Genomic DNA, 15,416 nt, shown 5'->3' with positions numbered 1-15,416 from the left:
TTCTGAATCTTTATGTATAGATCTGAATATGAAACAGATGAAGCGGTCTCACCGGCCTCCTTTATTTCTAGTTCGGGTGTGTAAATCAGTGGAAGGGAATTGGCTATTTGATTGTTTTTGAACGATATCAGATCATCGATATACCTGAAACTTAAGTTAAACGTCTTGGCCAAATTATCTTCAAGTAATATGTTCTGCTAAGTAATATGTTCAGCTGAGTTACATTCAAGATACGGCATTCTTCAAATTGATGCTAGATTTGAGGTAGATCTCATCATCAGTTGTACACTTTTTCATGGGGCCCGTGGAGATTCTGAGCCACGTTGTTCCCAGTACCTAATCATGTGAAGTTGGGAGCCGGTGGTCAGACTCTGTCACCTGACAGACTGTGTGCCATTGTACTCCGATGAAGTGGTCGCGGCTCGCGTTATCAGCAAAGGTTTACTTGTCCCAACACAACTTCTTCTTCACATGCAGTCACACTGACAGCTTAACAAGCCCCACTCCTTCTTTTTCTCAAACACCAGGCGATCCATTCATATAATTTTTACCACTATTTTACCTTTTACGACCAATGGAATCATGTTTCATCGGATAATCGAGACTGGTTAATCTATGGCTTCGTGAATTATATTTTCATCTAAATCTTGCACATCGGACTTTTTTCGTTCAACTTAACTCACTTTTTCACCCATTCCTTTTCATGAACTGTTGAAATAAGACATATTAGAAAATGCATGATAAAGTCACTGAAACATCACCTATCTCAGCCATCTTGTACACTTTGCCGTGTGGCGTGCGGGGTTGTGCGTGTGGGAATGTCTGAGATCTTTAGAAGCTGAGTTTTGGAATTTACAAACAAATTTCCGAGTAGTCACCGAGTCGTTTACACATGTAGCATAGAATGTACTCATCAGTTTGGCTGAGATACCATCTCTCAGACGCTGTTCCATGTAGCGATGGTGAGACCTGGAATCTCTTTATGGATGCAGCGATGCTTTGAAAATGAGATTCAAGGATTCCGATTGAACCAAAGAGTTGGCACTTTGGAGGTTTAGTGAGGAAACGTCTTCTTAATATGTATCAATACTGCAAAGTCCAACATGTAACGATCGCAAAATCTTTGTGTCACTCCTTACATGGTCACGACAATAATGATTTAACAAATGTTATATTTTGATAACACTTTGTTGGTGAAGTACAAATTATGTAGTATTCTTTTGGGTTGAGGCCGATCAGGAATTCGAACCCACACTCTCAGGGTGAGGCACCTAATCACCAGCACACAAAGTCAGGGTGAGTGTGGGTGCGAATTCCAGGATGGGGCTATAAATAAAAAATACTAGAATTTGTACTTTAATTAAGAAAGTGTTATCCCAAATATCACATCAGTACCACTTTCTAAATGTCAATGTGTATTCATAGCTTTTGGCCAAGGGAGCTGTGCCAATTTACACTTGTCAGAAGGTATACAAAGTTCGTGTTTGATATTTTTGTACAGGGTCTGTACGAGAGACTACCCAATGATAGGGCAGAACATGCTTACACCTAGTGTCACCGATTTTCAGTGATCCATTCATTTAATTTTTACATCTTTTTTGTCTTTTACCCAAAATTATTCACTGGCGGAGGCATTATATATTTACAGTGCGATGTACGATCTCTGACAAAAGGTACACCAGATGACACTTAGTAAGCGATTGTGTATATCTGGTATTTGTATTTAACAAATGAAGATACATTCTATCGACATCACAAAACTGATATCGGATGAATAATTTTCCCCTACTTTGTATTTGCACAGTAACAACAATGGCCGAAATGACCATTGCACAAAGGAACACGTCCAATGGGACGTGAAACTCAGGCATGTCCGGAGGACCGGTCATCCACCCAAACTGACCGATATCACACGGGCTGACCAGTTAACATAATATTGACCTTGGGAGATATGGTCTCGACACGCTCGACACGTGGTTGTTATTGGTAGCGGCAGGGGCGAAATTGAGGGGGTGGGGCTAGCGGGTTGAGTTGGGTAACAGGGTGGTAACATGGTTTGTTGTGCAAGCAAGGGGTGTGCTACAATGGATATGGGGTTACGTGTAATGGATCTCCATCCATCAGGATTGTAACACGTACAATGTATGAGGAATGGCGACCATACGCTCCCAGACTGCTGTCCAGGTCTGATTTAATCAGTCTGTTAGCTTACAACATTTAAAACATCTGACGCATTTTATAGTCCTTAACTTATTTATTTGCGTGTAAAATGTATCAGATTCAACTTTATTGAACGCATTTATCTTCGCACATCTGATGACAGCATCTTCTGTTATTTATATGATTCTGTTTCTAGCGTCTGGGTTCAGATGATGGCCATTACTAAGTTTTTCTTTCATCTTTCATTCACACATATCATTGATCTGTATCACAGATATTTATGTAAGACCATTTAGTTGATCCAGGTCACTGGTCTGAGTTAATAAACTATAGTTTGCAGACTTTTGTTTCATGTACCTTGTCGGCTCAGATTAAACAATTTCCTCTGCTTGTGGGGATTCATCTATTTTGTGAATATAAATTATAAACGTTCTTTTGGCAGTTAATAGTAAATAACATATCACTTTTCTGAAAGTGTCATGTGTCAGACTCTCGCTATATGTCACAACGAATTCGAATTCGAGTTTGATGGTTGATACATTTAACCACGGACCTATTATACAAGTCCGTGACTTAACACAATGTAGATGTCGAGTAGTCGAGTTCACACAGAATCTGGTTAAGCAATGGAAGCTTGTATGGCTCGGATAATGTTTGTGTTTGTTGTTTTTAACTTCGCAGTCAGCAATACTCCAGTTTTATGACGGGAGCCTGTAAATGATCGAGTCTGGACCAGACAATCCAGTGATATTGTGGGCAACGATCAACGCCATCGGGGTACGGTGACTGAGTGAGTGAGTGATTGGGTGAGTGATTGAGTGAGTGATTGAGTGAGTGATTGAGTGAGTGAGTGAGTGAGTGAGTGAGTGCGTGCGTGCGTGCGTGCGTGAGTGAGTGAGTGAGTGATCGAGTGAGTGAGTGAGTGAGTGAGTGAGTGAGTAAAGAATTATACTTTATGTGGGATGAATGATATGTACGGAGACCCAAATAAGACTTGGCCTAGAGACATTAAAATGATTTCAACACAATACCCTTTAACAGTTTTACACTGTTTTCAACTATTTTGGAGAATCTCAGTGTCGTAGACATCCTTCCCTGGGCTGTCCAAAAAGTTGACTGCAGCTGCTATGAGCTGAAACGGGTTCCAGACAGTGCTTTCTTGAACAGGTGAAAGTCTGGCGGATAGTGGTCATTAGTGGTGGTGGTGCTACAGGATTCCACTGTTGTGACTGTTGTTTGGACCAAGGTTCCACCCATAGTCACAAACCGTTGCAAGAACCTCTCTGGATCAGATTCAAACAGAGCTTGATTATCACGAGACATTATGTGCCTGGTGCATTTTGGATCAGACCTCAGAAGCTTTTGAAACTAGCCGACTGATACTTTCTTCATTACAAACATTTCTGTGGAAAAGTCGGTCGGTCGACACCATTTGGTGATTCTCTGGTTTCTGACTTGACAGACCATCTAGAGGTCATCTTCATGAAAGGCTTGAAGTGGTAAGTCCTTTCCCTGGAAGTACTTGCACGTGCCTGAAGTTTGTCCATTTGTCACAGACCCCTGCTTATTTTACTTACGTTTTTTCGCTCACTTTCCTCAATTCTTTTGCGGATTTACCTATATGACATCATGTACTATCCACGACAAAACATTTAACTTTTAGGCAAGTTCATAAGGAACAGATCACGGTCGTAGTTGAAGTATCGAGATAACGCGGGGTTATACGTTCAAGGTTCGAGTTAAAATGAAAAATATATATTCACGGTTCGAGATGAGGTTGGGTGAGGTGTAGTGGGGTTTAACGTGTGTGCTTGTAATTGTCCGGACTAATGCCGATTTTTTAGTGCTAGCCCACTGAGATACCATGCCACAACTTAACATGACTCCGACTGACTCCGAGCCGACCAGTCCAAAGCCCCTCAATACCAAGCACCAGGCAGTGTCTTCTGGTATGACGCGGCCGGACGCTCTACCACTAGTCCACGGAAGTTGTCCGGTTCGAGATGAAGTCAAGTTTCGAGCTACGTGAGAGATACAGACTCAAGTTTCGAACGAACTTAGATATACGTATATAAGCTTCGAACTAACACAGAGCTGAACATTCAAAGTTCAATCAATCTTCAAGCTAACACAAAGAGGTTCACGTTCGAGGTTCGAACAAACTCAGAGGGGCGGTCGGGTAGCCCAGTGGTTGACGCGTTCACTCGTCACGCCGAAAACCCGGGTTCGAATCCCGACATGGGTACAAAGTGTGAAGCCCATTTGTTGTGTCCCCCGTCGTTATACTGCTGGAATATTGCTAAAGGCGGCGTAAAACCATACTCACTCACTCACTCCAACAAACTCAGAGAAGAAGATTCAAAGTTCAAGCTAACACAGAGGTACAGATTCAAGCTTCGAACGAACACAAAGATGCAGATTTAAGTTTCGAGCTACATGATAGATACAGATTCAAAGATCATGCTAACCAGAGATATAGACTCAAGGTTCGAACTGACTCAGAGATGAAAAGTCAGGGTTCGAGCTAATCACGAGATACGATTCGTGAAAACATAGTCATGAGCAACCCAAATGTATGTATAAACACAAACAGTGTGTACATTCATTGATGTTATTTTAGATTAATACGACCATTGAACATAGAACAGATCACCCGTCGTATGTCACAATACACAATATTTAAAAAAAATATTCAGCGATCTATTTCTACCAGATGACAGGAGTGTACTCGCTCACCGATTGAATTCGATTGTCTGAACGGACTGATGTGAAGTACATTTGACGCTAATTGACTTCCACTTTAGTTGATGAATAATTTCGGGTCAGCGCTAGGTTATGGGACGGTCAGTCAGTCGCCATACATCAGAAAACTTGCAATTGCTCCATGTAGAACGTTTTACCGAGTCAGCAAGCGGTTGGGTGAATTGGGGTTTAACGTGGCGTTCAAGAGTATTGCACTTATATAGCGACATGTATGCGTGTGCGTGAGTGCGTGTGTTCGTGCGTGCGTGCGTGCGTGCGTGCGTGCGTGCGTGCGTGCGTGCGTTTTTGTTTTGTAATAGTCAGGACTAATGCCGGGTTTAAAGTGCTAGCCCCCTGAGATAGCCCACTGCCGCAGTTTAATCCCATGTACTCGGACACTGTATGCTGACCCCGAGCCGACCAGTCCTTTGTTTTATCCTGTTGATGCCGCGCGCCAGGCAGGGTAACAACAGGTATGATCTTTGAATGTTTTTGATTTGACGCCGCCTGAGATTGAACCACAGACCTTCCGCACTCCGGCCAACGCTCTATCCACTAGACCACGGAGGCGGTCAAGCTAGAACCTCACAACTGCTAGATGAACACTTGTATATTCCGTTGTATGGCAAGTAAAAAGAATGATTTTGAAAGATAAACAGAATCTCCATCATGTGCATTTGATCGCCTTTTATACTTGATATAAAATACACTCGGGCGATGTTCTCTATGTCCGATCAATTCACATCCCATAATTAAATAATAGCCTGCTGAAAAATGACCTTCCAGTTATATCAAGGCGTGTCAGATTAGTTTTGGAGGACGCCGGTAGTAGCTGTTCACTACGTGACAAATCAAATGATAATAATCAAGGCTTATCAGAAATTCAGATCCTGGTACATCCTACTTCCACCCGTGAAGATCCGGGGTAGAACAGGTATTCAGCAACCCATGCTTGCCGTAAAAGGCGACTCTGTTTGTCGTAAGAGGCGACTAACGGGATCGGTTGGTCAGGCTCGCTGACTTGGTTGATGTATGTCATGGTATCCCAATTGCGTGGATTGATGTTCATGGTGTCAATCACTGGAATGTCTGGTCCAGACTCTATTATTTAGAGACCGCCGTCATAAAGCTTGAATATTGCTGAGTGCGGCGTTAAACAACAAATAAACAAACAAAAAACAAACATCCTACTTCCATTAGATTATAAATATTCTTCTAATTTTCGATACAATAGCTAATCTTGAAATAGTACAAAATACTAATGAACGTTGTAATTAGATTCATATATTCTGCGACTGTCGTCTGGATTGTCGATTTGCTACTATATATATATTTTAAGCAATTTTATTCCAGATATAATACGTTTCATTCAAATATGCATCATTGTATAAGGCAGAGTGAACAGAGTGTACAAGGGTTTACAGTTTGTACTCCTAAATTAAACTCTGTATTGGTTGCTGCTCGTAGAACTTTAGATGGGTAAATTTTTAATGTATAATCTTTACACGACGTTACACATGGGCGAAATTAAGCGATCTTAGCGCTACGACTCTCGTAAGCTTGTGTTAAAGTATGGGAGTTACGATCATCTTAGCGCTAAGATCGCTTTGTGCAAGTAGGCCCAGGTCGAGTTATATGTGCTTAAGCTATGTTGGGACGGTAACTTCTTCATCTACAATTTCATGGTTGAAGGTGTTTATTTCTGTGTGGTGGAACGTACAACGTGTTTAGTTATTTTATGCATTTTCGCTACTAGTAACAGTCTGGTCAGTTTTACAGTTAAAACCTTAATCATTTGAATTAAAGACTTTGTCATTGATTAAGTGATGAAATAATATATATGTCCCAAAATATAAGCACAAATTTATTGCCTGAACTACTTTCAGTCAACATCAATGACGAAGATGATCACGGGGTCTTCTTGTGTTTTCTTGTCAGGTAACGCGTTTGTAACATCTCATGATAACATTGATATTTTCAAATTTTACGTAAACCATAGATTAAAGTACGAGGGTTCAGATAACTTGAACCTTACTCCTTTCCGGGAAAAGAGGAACTCCCTTGTTTATCATCAGCTGAGAGTTGTCAGTATCTCAGATGACCTTCGATGCAGCGTGTTAAGTAAAATGTCAGTAAAGTATTAAATATGCAGGAGACGATCCCAGAAATACAGTACGCCTGAGCTTTTATAAATGTAAAACACAATTTAGGAATAAATACAGATATATGTATTTTTGCGAAACAACATGTTTATCTCAACGTATTACTTCGTAAAATTTATTTTATCATAATTGACATTGTTCGGGCGAGTGATGTATCGATCTTATATTTTCAGATAAACACAGTACTTTATCACTTCGTACATGAAATTGTAAATGTTGTTGACCAATTCCCGATACATGTGCATGGGGGGTGGAGGGGGTGGTGTATAAATTAGTCATAGTTTCGATCTGGTTACTTAGTTCTCCCAGGGCCTGAGCTATTCACATTCCCGGCAATAAAACCCTTCACTCAAGCATAAATTTGCGTTCAATCCTTCAATCCTGCTTTCCCAGCCAGTGACCTTGGTCTAGTCAAATAGCGTTCCTCTAAACTGGTTCTCCTGTTTCAGTGCTAAGCCTGACGGTTATTCTAATTCCCTAGACGGAGCCTAGTCATGTAGTGTCCAGGGCAGCTGGCGTATCGGCCCGCCTCCAGCGGCTTGCAGGTCGCTGATCGACCCTGCCATACACGCTGGAGATCAAGGCCAAGCAGACATTCACCACTGCTTTAACTACAAAACCGTCAAGGCTGCGTTTGAGCGATCCGTTCAAGGGTTCATCCAGAGGTCTCAAGGTTGCGGCATGTTCTTGACAATAATAAACATCTTCAGAGCCTGTTTTTGAAGCGGTAGCTGGCAGTTGGGTTGTTGTTCAGACTGGTTTTCCTGGTTATAAGTTTAAATATTGGGTGCGGCCATAGTTAAGCATAGATTGTTATATATGATCAGTAGACGCATTTAGACATACAGTTAAACGTTAAATGTCATAGATATATTCTAATACGAATATCTGGCAAATCCGGTGCAAAACACCAACACACGTGTTTGTGCTTACTCAACAGAATCGAAACACCAACTGAATTAAGTTAACAATAAGTAGTTTTCCAGAAAGTAGCATATATGAGTATATATGATGAAGGAGTACGTATATACTCCGAAACGTTGTGTTCCTCATGATAAAGAAATTGACATCCATAAATTCTCTAATGAATTACCACATGTTTTATGTGTGTTGGTCAAGAATATTGTTTGAAATGCTGTTTAAAACCCGATGGAAATGCATATTTTATCATCTATGTAAGCTTTGTTACCAACGTTTAAATGCCTAATTACCATTGCACAGCCATGACGCAGGACCAGAACATGGGAACATCAACTTAAATTTCATTTTGTAACGAAGGATGTATATTAACTCCCGGGCGTTGATTTCCGTATTGTCACCGACACTGATGACGGATGTGCTGTTTCCTGTATCATAGTTATATAACACATGTTATGAAACACGTAAATGGCCATGTTAGTTTCATAAAAAATATTTTCCTACGATGGAGTAATCGATACAGGTATGAAGCAAGGCTGTTCTTTATCATACCGTCATGTTCCATCAAAGTATCATGTTTCGCCAGCAATATTTCAGTTGTCATAGTAACCAATGTTAATTGAAAACGGCTTGTCTTATGTTGGAAAGTCGATCAACGTTGATGGTGAAATACCTGCAGCCAGACTGTGGAAGAAATTCACAGTTGATTAAATTCTGACCCTTAGACCACCAAACCACCTTTTCGCTATGTATGCAGTATGGTTAGGGAGTGTATACTGTATTGACCAACCAATACATTTTTGCGCCAACGGCCTACATAATCCTATTTCATGTAGTATTGGACTAAATGAGATTCAATCTACCCATGTGACAATCAATCCTAGCTTTATCCAATACATACCATATTGACCATCCAATCTACACCTGCGCCAACGGCCTACATTTTATTATATATGTAGTATGGGAATACACGAGATTCAGTCTTCCCACGTGATCATCCATCCTAGCTTTATCCAATACATACCATATTAACTCCCCGATCCCCCGCTTCCCCAATGGTGCCCGTCTAGCTAGCCAGGAAATACATTCACTTTTTCGACTTGATTAACATCCCAGTTCCACTCAATATTTGAGATGTTTGGCCATCCAATCGACCTTTACGTCAGTGAGGTCACGAGGTATGATATTATTACTAAGTGACATACAGTCTTCCTGAATCCCCGCCTTATCCAATAAACGCCATTTTGTCCACGCAATCCACCTGTATGTAAACGCTGCACGATATTACAACTTCTCCACTGGAACCGGTACACACCAATACCCCTAAGGCTTACATATACTAGAGGGGCGGTCGGGTAGCCTAGTGGTTAAAGCGTTCGCTCGTCACGCCGAAGACCCGGGTTCGATTCCCGACATGGGTACAATGTGTGAAGCCCATTTCTGGTGTCCTCCGCCGTGATATTGCTGGAATATTGCTAAAAGCGGCGTAAAATCAAACTCACTCACTCACTCACATATACTAGAACGAGGTACGGTAGATGAAGTATAAATAACGATAATATTGGAACGGGAAAAGGATGCTAGAATCCACTATTCAAACCCATATATCAATAACAGTCCAACATATTAAATACTTCGAATGTTGTTTTCATTAGACAATAACAATAAAAACGTGGCCGCCTTATCCACACTTCATTCTGGTTGCACATGCCAAGTTTCGTTGTCAATAAAGCAGCATCTATATGGGGCTTATCGTGGTTGACGGATGTGAATGTAACGCCAGGTTTGACAGTATTATATCCACCGCGACCAATGTTTAACACTGGAGTGAGTGAGTTTGATTTTACGCCGCTTTTAGCAATATTCCAGCAATATCACGGCGGGGGACACTAGAAATGGGCTTCACACATTGTACCCATGTCGGGAATCGAACCTGGGTCTTCGGCGTGACGAGCGAACGCTTTAACCACTAGGCTACCCGACCGCCCCTTTAACACTGGAGGAAGTCTTCATGTGAAGCAAGTCGGTAAACTAGTAAACAAATATATGAATTGTTTTATTACACAATTCATTTCTCTATATTAGCAAGTTGTTGATGCGGCGTTTAGCAATATTCACACACTCACTTACTCAATCACTCTCTATTTTACCTTTTTATGAATCTGATTTCGTTTCGCTGTGGACAATAGGGAGCTGGGATTGCCTATTTTATCACAAAGACTGTTATTTATATACACTGTATAAACCATGCACACCTTCCCCGCCATAGTATCGAACTTACTGGCTAGTAACAAACCAACTCGATTAGCATCTGTAAACATATATAAGATAAGATATTTATTGGTAACATTCCATTGATAAACAGTCGTCATATTCTACAAACTCTAAATATATGCACAGTTAGTACAAACACACACAGGTACATTACATATGCAAATGAGGTACACCATAACTATTTCATTTCAAAACAAATGTAGCATAATGATATGGAAACACTATGAGAATTGAGCAAAACTGTTGAAATGTTGCAAATAAAAGGAATTAATTCAAAACTGTAGATATGATCACAGGTTTTGGAAATTGTTTCTGGATAACTGTCAATTATAAAGAATTGTTCCTGTTTGCAGAGAGTACACAATTCTTAATCATGATCGACGATTATTTGTAGCAGTGTCTCTTTCTTGATAATGTTTAATACAAGACATGCTCTTCTTCCAAGGCATTACATGTTTCACAGAGACGTTGTTCTTAAAGTTTTGTATATTTGTACTTGAACGAATTTCTTTAAGTGGCATTTAGAAGTTGGTGTGATGAAGTAAGACAAGTTCTATAGATGAACAACTTCTTTATTACAATTAGTGCGACGTTTCGGTGTAGATCCTAACACCTTTATCAAGCATCACTTTCTTGATAAAGGTGTTAGGATCTACACCGAAACGTCTTACTAATTATAATAAAGAAGTTGTTCATCCATAGCACTTGCTTGATAAAGGTGTTAGGATCTACACCGAAACGTCGCACTAATTGTAATAAAGAAGTTGTTCATCCATAGAACTTGTCTTACTACTTGAACGAAGTTTAGAGAAATGTGACAGAAAGATTGATATTTGCCTCCAATGCATGTTTAAGAAAGACATATGTTGAGTTATCTATATAGGACTTGTAGACTTGTAATCAATTATTTTTTTATTATTGGTATCATCTTGTGACACCTCCCCCCCCCCCCCCCCCCCCCCCCCACACACACACACACAAATATGACTATTTTATTATGAAACCGTGGCGATCTATTGGAAGAAACACCAATATATGTTATTATAATGAAACCGTTCTATGGGAAGAAACAGCAACCTATTCTTTGACAATGAAACCGTGGCGTTCTATGTTAAGAAACATCAACATATTCTTTGATACATGTGATGCAATCTTAACACGCTAACCATGGTGACGCTATCATAGTCTTGTTTACTTAAAACACGACAAGAAATGTTCCCGACTGTTTGTCTGCGTATCCAAAACGCAGCATCAATGCCCCAGTGCTGACACCGCGGCTTGTTGCCATGTTGTCACTGAAAGCTGATTGGTCAGTTTCTGAGGTATCTGGCGGTCAGAGGAGTTTGGTCCGGTCAAACCAACCAGCAGTTTTCCGGTCAATGAGCATCGCCATGCCAACGGGGGCTTCCTCTCAAAGGGCGGATTTACCTGTGAACCGGACCTGTTCTTTATGGGCTATGGGTAGCAGCACGTGGGGTCCCACATGCAGAGCAATGAACCCATATTAAAATACTCACAGTAGATGCATTTTTCATATTGTTCATTGCATTGTCTTTGTTATTAGCTATTAATCGAAGCTTCGTATTTCATAAACTAATATGACTCTTAAACAATCATATACAAGGTACAAGATAAAAAGTACAATTTATGTTATTGTGCAAACGTTCGATGCAGAAACCGTGACAAAATATACAAACAGATTCATAATAAGTCAAGACAACAATACAAAATACCAATAGAAAATACCAATAGAAAATAATATGTTGGAAGAAGAAGACGATTTATTGTACATAAACACCCACGAGGCAGGTTACAAGGCATGAACATGACTAGTTATGATGAACAGTTATTAACATTGATATGCACAGTGAAATACAAATATTGCTATTATGGTCTATTGGGGAGATGCAGATTTTCTTTGCATGAACATTTTGTAAATGGAATATGAGATAATTTTTGCAGAAGGGGCTGATGGATTTAGTAGTATTTTAGGGAAATTGGGTGCATAGCTAAGGCGGGTGATGATGTTAGTTCCAGTCTCAGGTCTTTGTAGACAGGGCATTTCAACAGAAAGTGTTCCTCATCTTCTATTTCCTTAATATTACAGAAGGTACATATTCTTTCTGCTGATGGAGTGTTTGAGTATCTTTCTCTCTCAATGTGAAGGCCGTGAGCACTGCGTCTCATCCTTGTAACTGCTTTGCGGTGTTCTAATGAGGCGGTTACTTTCAGATATCATGTAACCAAAGATTATGAGTGCCGTGTATCTGAATATTTACTGCAAGACACGGAAGTGTCTGCCATGACTGAGCAGTGATATCACAGAGACGTTCTTCCAAATGTGTTGGTGGTGTCGTTCTACAGTATTGAAGCTGGAGAATGAGATGCGCACTTTACAGTGGAAGAACGTATAGGAGGTTGGGTATTGACACTCACACACATGTGGAATAGCGGGATCCTCATGATGTCATATACTGGTTTTTTATTGATCAAGAAGAAGAATCAAGAATTTTTACTTGTACAGAACACCCTCGTAGGACAGGGTACAAACTATCTACATATGGACATAAATATAACTATAAACATTGATTAAAACTTTATTTATTTATTTCGAGAACTGGATAAAAAGTCACAGAATGACTGGACCTTGTGCCGTATGATTACTTGATGATATGTGTCTGTTTTATTATTATTTTTTTACAGACTGACCAATCCTGTGAATATGTACACAGCCGACCATTTGTCAAGACATCCTGGTTTGATAATATTTTATGAGCATGATCAGTTGAAGTGCCCAAGAGTGAAACCCACTTGTCACTATGTTTGAATATGTCGTTTCTGTGCAACATTTTGTGACATGAGGCATTAATCTCTACTCACAGAGGTGCTAGTGAGCTTCCGCTCATCCTCCCTCATACCCATACCGCTCCCCCCTCACACCCACTTACTCCTCCACCCACATCGACCCCACCCACCATCCCTTATCCCCATCGACCACACCCACCCTCCGTTCACCCCTATCGACCCCACCCACCATCCCTTACCCCCATCGACCAGACCCTCCTCTCACCCCATAGACCCCACCCAGCCCTCCCTAATCATCACCGATGTCACCCTCCCTCCGATTTTAAAGGCAAGGTAAAATCACGCAGTATACTTGAAGGCAATACTATTGTGTGCAGTCACAAAGGCAATATATAACTGTCTACATGTATAAAATAACGCATAATATATAACCTGTAGCGGTATCACGAGGGGTACATTATAAATTGTAGCAGGATCGCGAGGGCTACAGCGGGTTTTATGCTTTTCTCGTTACGTTACATACGGAGGCTAGTGGTATAAAACTTAACAAGGGACGCATGAAACCCCATCACTCGGGGTACATGGGGTTTTATGCGTCACTCGCGCGTGACGTATTAAAGAACATAATACCCCGAGCGATCCTGCTACAACAAATGTATCTTACCGACATGTTTAATTTTATTATAACATTGTAACAGAATGAAAACAAATTCAAAATTGAAAGAAAACAGCTGTTCAATTGAACTGAGGTTAACTTGTGCTATGTCACGTGACTTTCAGTGTCTCGGGAAAAAGCGTTCGGCTTTTTGCTTCGAAGCGGGGCATTATAAAGGGATTTATTCTTCCGCTGAGAAATCCACGTGTAACCTGTTTTCTTCGTGGCTAAGACATTTATTTCCCCCCAAGGTGGGATACACCTTGTTTTAGCAAGATCACGTGAATCAACCAGATAAATATTAATACACGACATACACAATAACATCATATTAAATTCGAATTCGCAGTATTTATTTTATACTAGACTGTAGCAAAGAATGACGTATGTTTACAGATGTAGTAATATATGCACTTTTGCATTACATGCATAGTGTTATTGAGATTCACATTTTATCATGAATATATTTTTGTTGAAAAAATTGTATCGCCACTAGGGCTATGATGAGTCCAAATGTACTACCTGGGTACCCGACCCCCTATTACCCGACCCTACCCGGGTACCCACTGCAAGTCTCAAGATTTGGGAACACAATGTCTGATTATAATAATTATTTTACCGCTGCCCTGGCTAAAACTATTTAGATACATGTATCAAACAATCAGAACATGCGTTCACTGAAGTTGACTGAAGCTTTATCTTTACTCAAACATATACAAGTCAAAAGGAATGTGTGCATCGTCAGAAAGAAATGTGAGCTTTAGCGACTTGTAGTGTAACCACTGAGCTATAGTGAGTTTTGTCATTAAACAATATATCCCATGACTAACCACGGGTCCGGGTAGTCTTGTGGGTACCCGGGTCCTACTCAGGACCCACCCGACCCGATTTACCCGTCCCAGCCCTAATCGCCACGTGTCGAAAATGATTACATAAATATTAATATTATTTTATTTTTTAAGGGCAGATATGTGCAATCATAGATTAAAAAACCTGTATTTAGAGGTGAGTTACATTTGCATGTGAGCCTGTGTTGTTTACCAGACATTCAGTAACATATATTTTATCTCGGAACGTTCACGTTCGCGGTGGGTTAGCTCTATCCGCGTACATGATGTGATAATTGTGATAATACTGAACTGGTGCACGTGCTAGTGAGTTCCACGTGTCTCGAACATTATTAGAATTTGAAGTACAAATAATCGATCGATTATAATTGATCGATTCGTCATGACGAACTGCGGACTGAAAATGAAATTGATAACAACTAATAAATTGTGCAGCGATTAAAAATCGTAAAAGTAAAAAAGTACAAAAAGTTCCCGCGAGGCGGATTTGAACCACCGACCTAAGGATATCTCAGATTGCCTCTACAGTCCTCCGCTCTACCAACTGAGCTATCACGGGGCTGGAGTGGAAGGTGCATTTAAATTATGTAGATGTTAAATCGTTTAGTTAACTCAAGAAGAAAAAAATATATCTGCATTTAGACAAAAAAGTATATATTTAAAACAGATACAAATAAATTAGGCAGTTACCTACATACTGACATATACATGGGTGTTTCTATCCCTTCAGGATCAGACCTAACATGAAAAACGTGTTTCATATTTGACGCAAGTGCATGGCGCTGTAGACACACGCGGTCTCATTGATTAATGCAACGGTATATTATACGTCAGCAACGTACGCGTCTGACG

The 15,416-nt window shown here is 40.4% G+C and overlaps 1 non-coding gene across 1 annotated transcript; it reads right to left on the bottom strand.

Moving 5' to 3' along the window:
• Window positions 1–15,036: 15,036 nt before the first annotated feature.
• Trnay-gua lies at window positions 15,037–15,123 on the bottom strand. Its single transcript is given in 2 exon segments — window positions 15,037–15,072; window positions 15,087–15,123. It is a non-coding gene; the product is annotated as a tRNA-Tyr (tRNA).
• Between the last annotated feature and the right edge of the window lie 293 nt (window positions 15,124–15,416).

The sequence above is a fragment of the Haliotis rufescens genome, unplaced genomic scaffold (genome assembly GCF_023055435.1).
Source record: "Haliotis rufescens isolate VD_foot unplaced genomic scaffold, xgHalRufe1.0.p SCAF_1, whole genome shotgun sequence".
Taxonomy (NCBI): Eukaryota; Metazoa; Mollusca; class Gastropoda; order Lepetellida; family Haliotidae; genus Haliotis; species Haliotis rufescens.
This window is presented reverse-complemented; position numbering and strand designations above follow the sequence as displayed.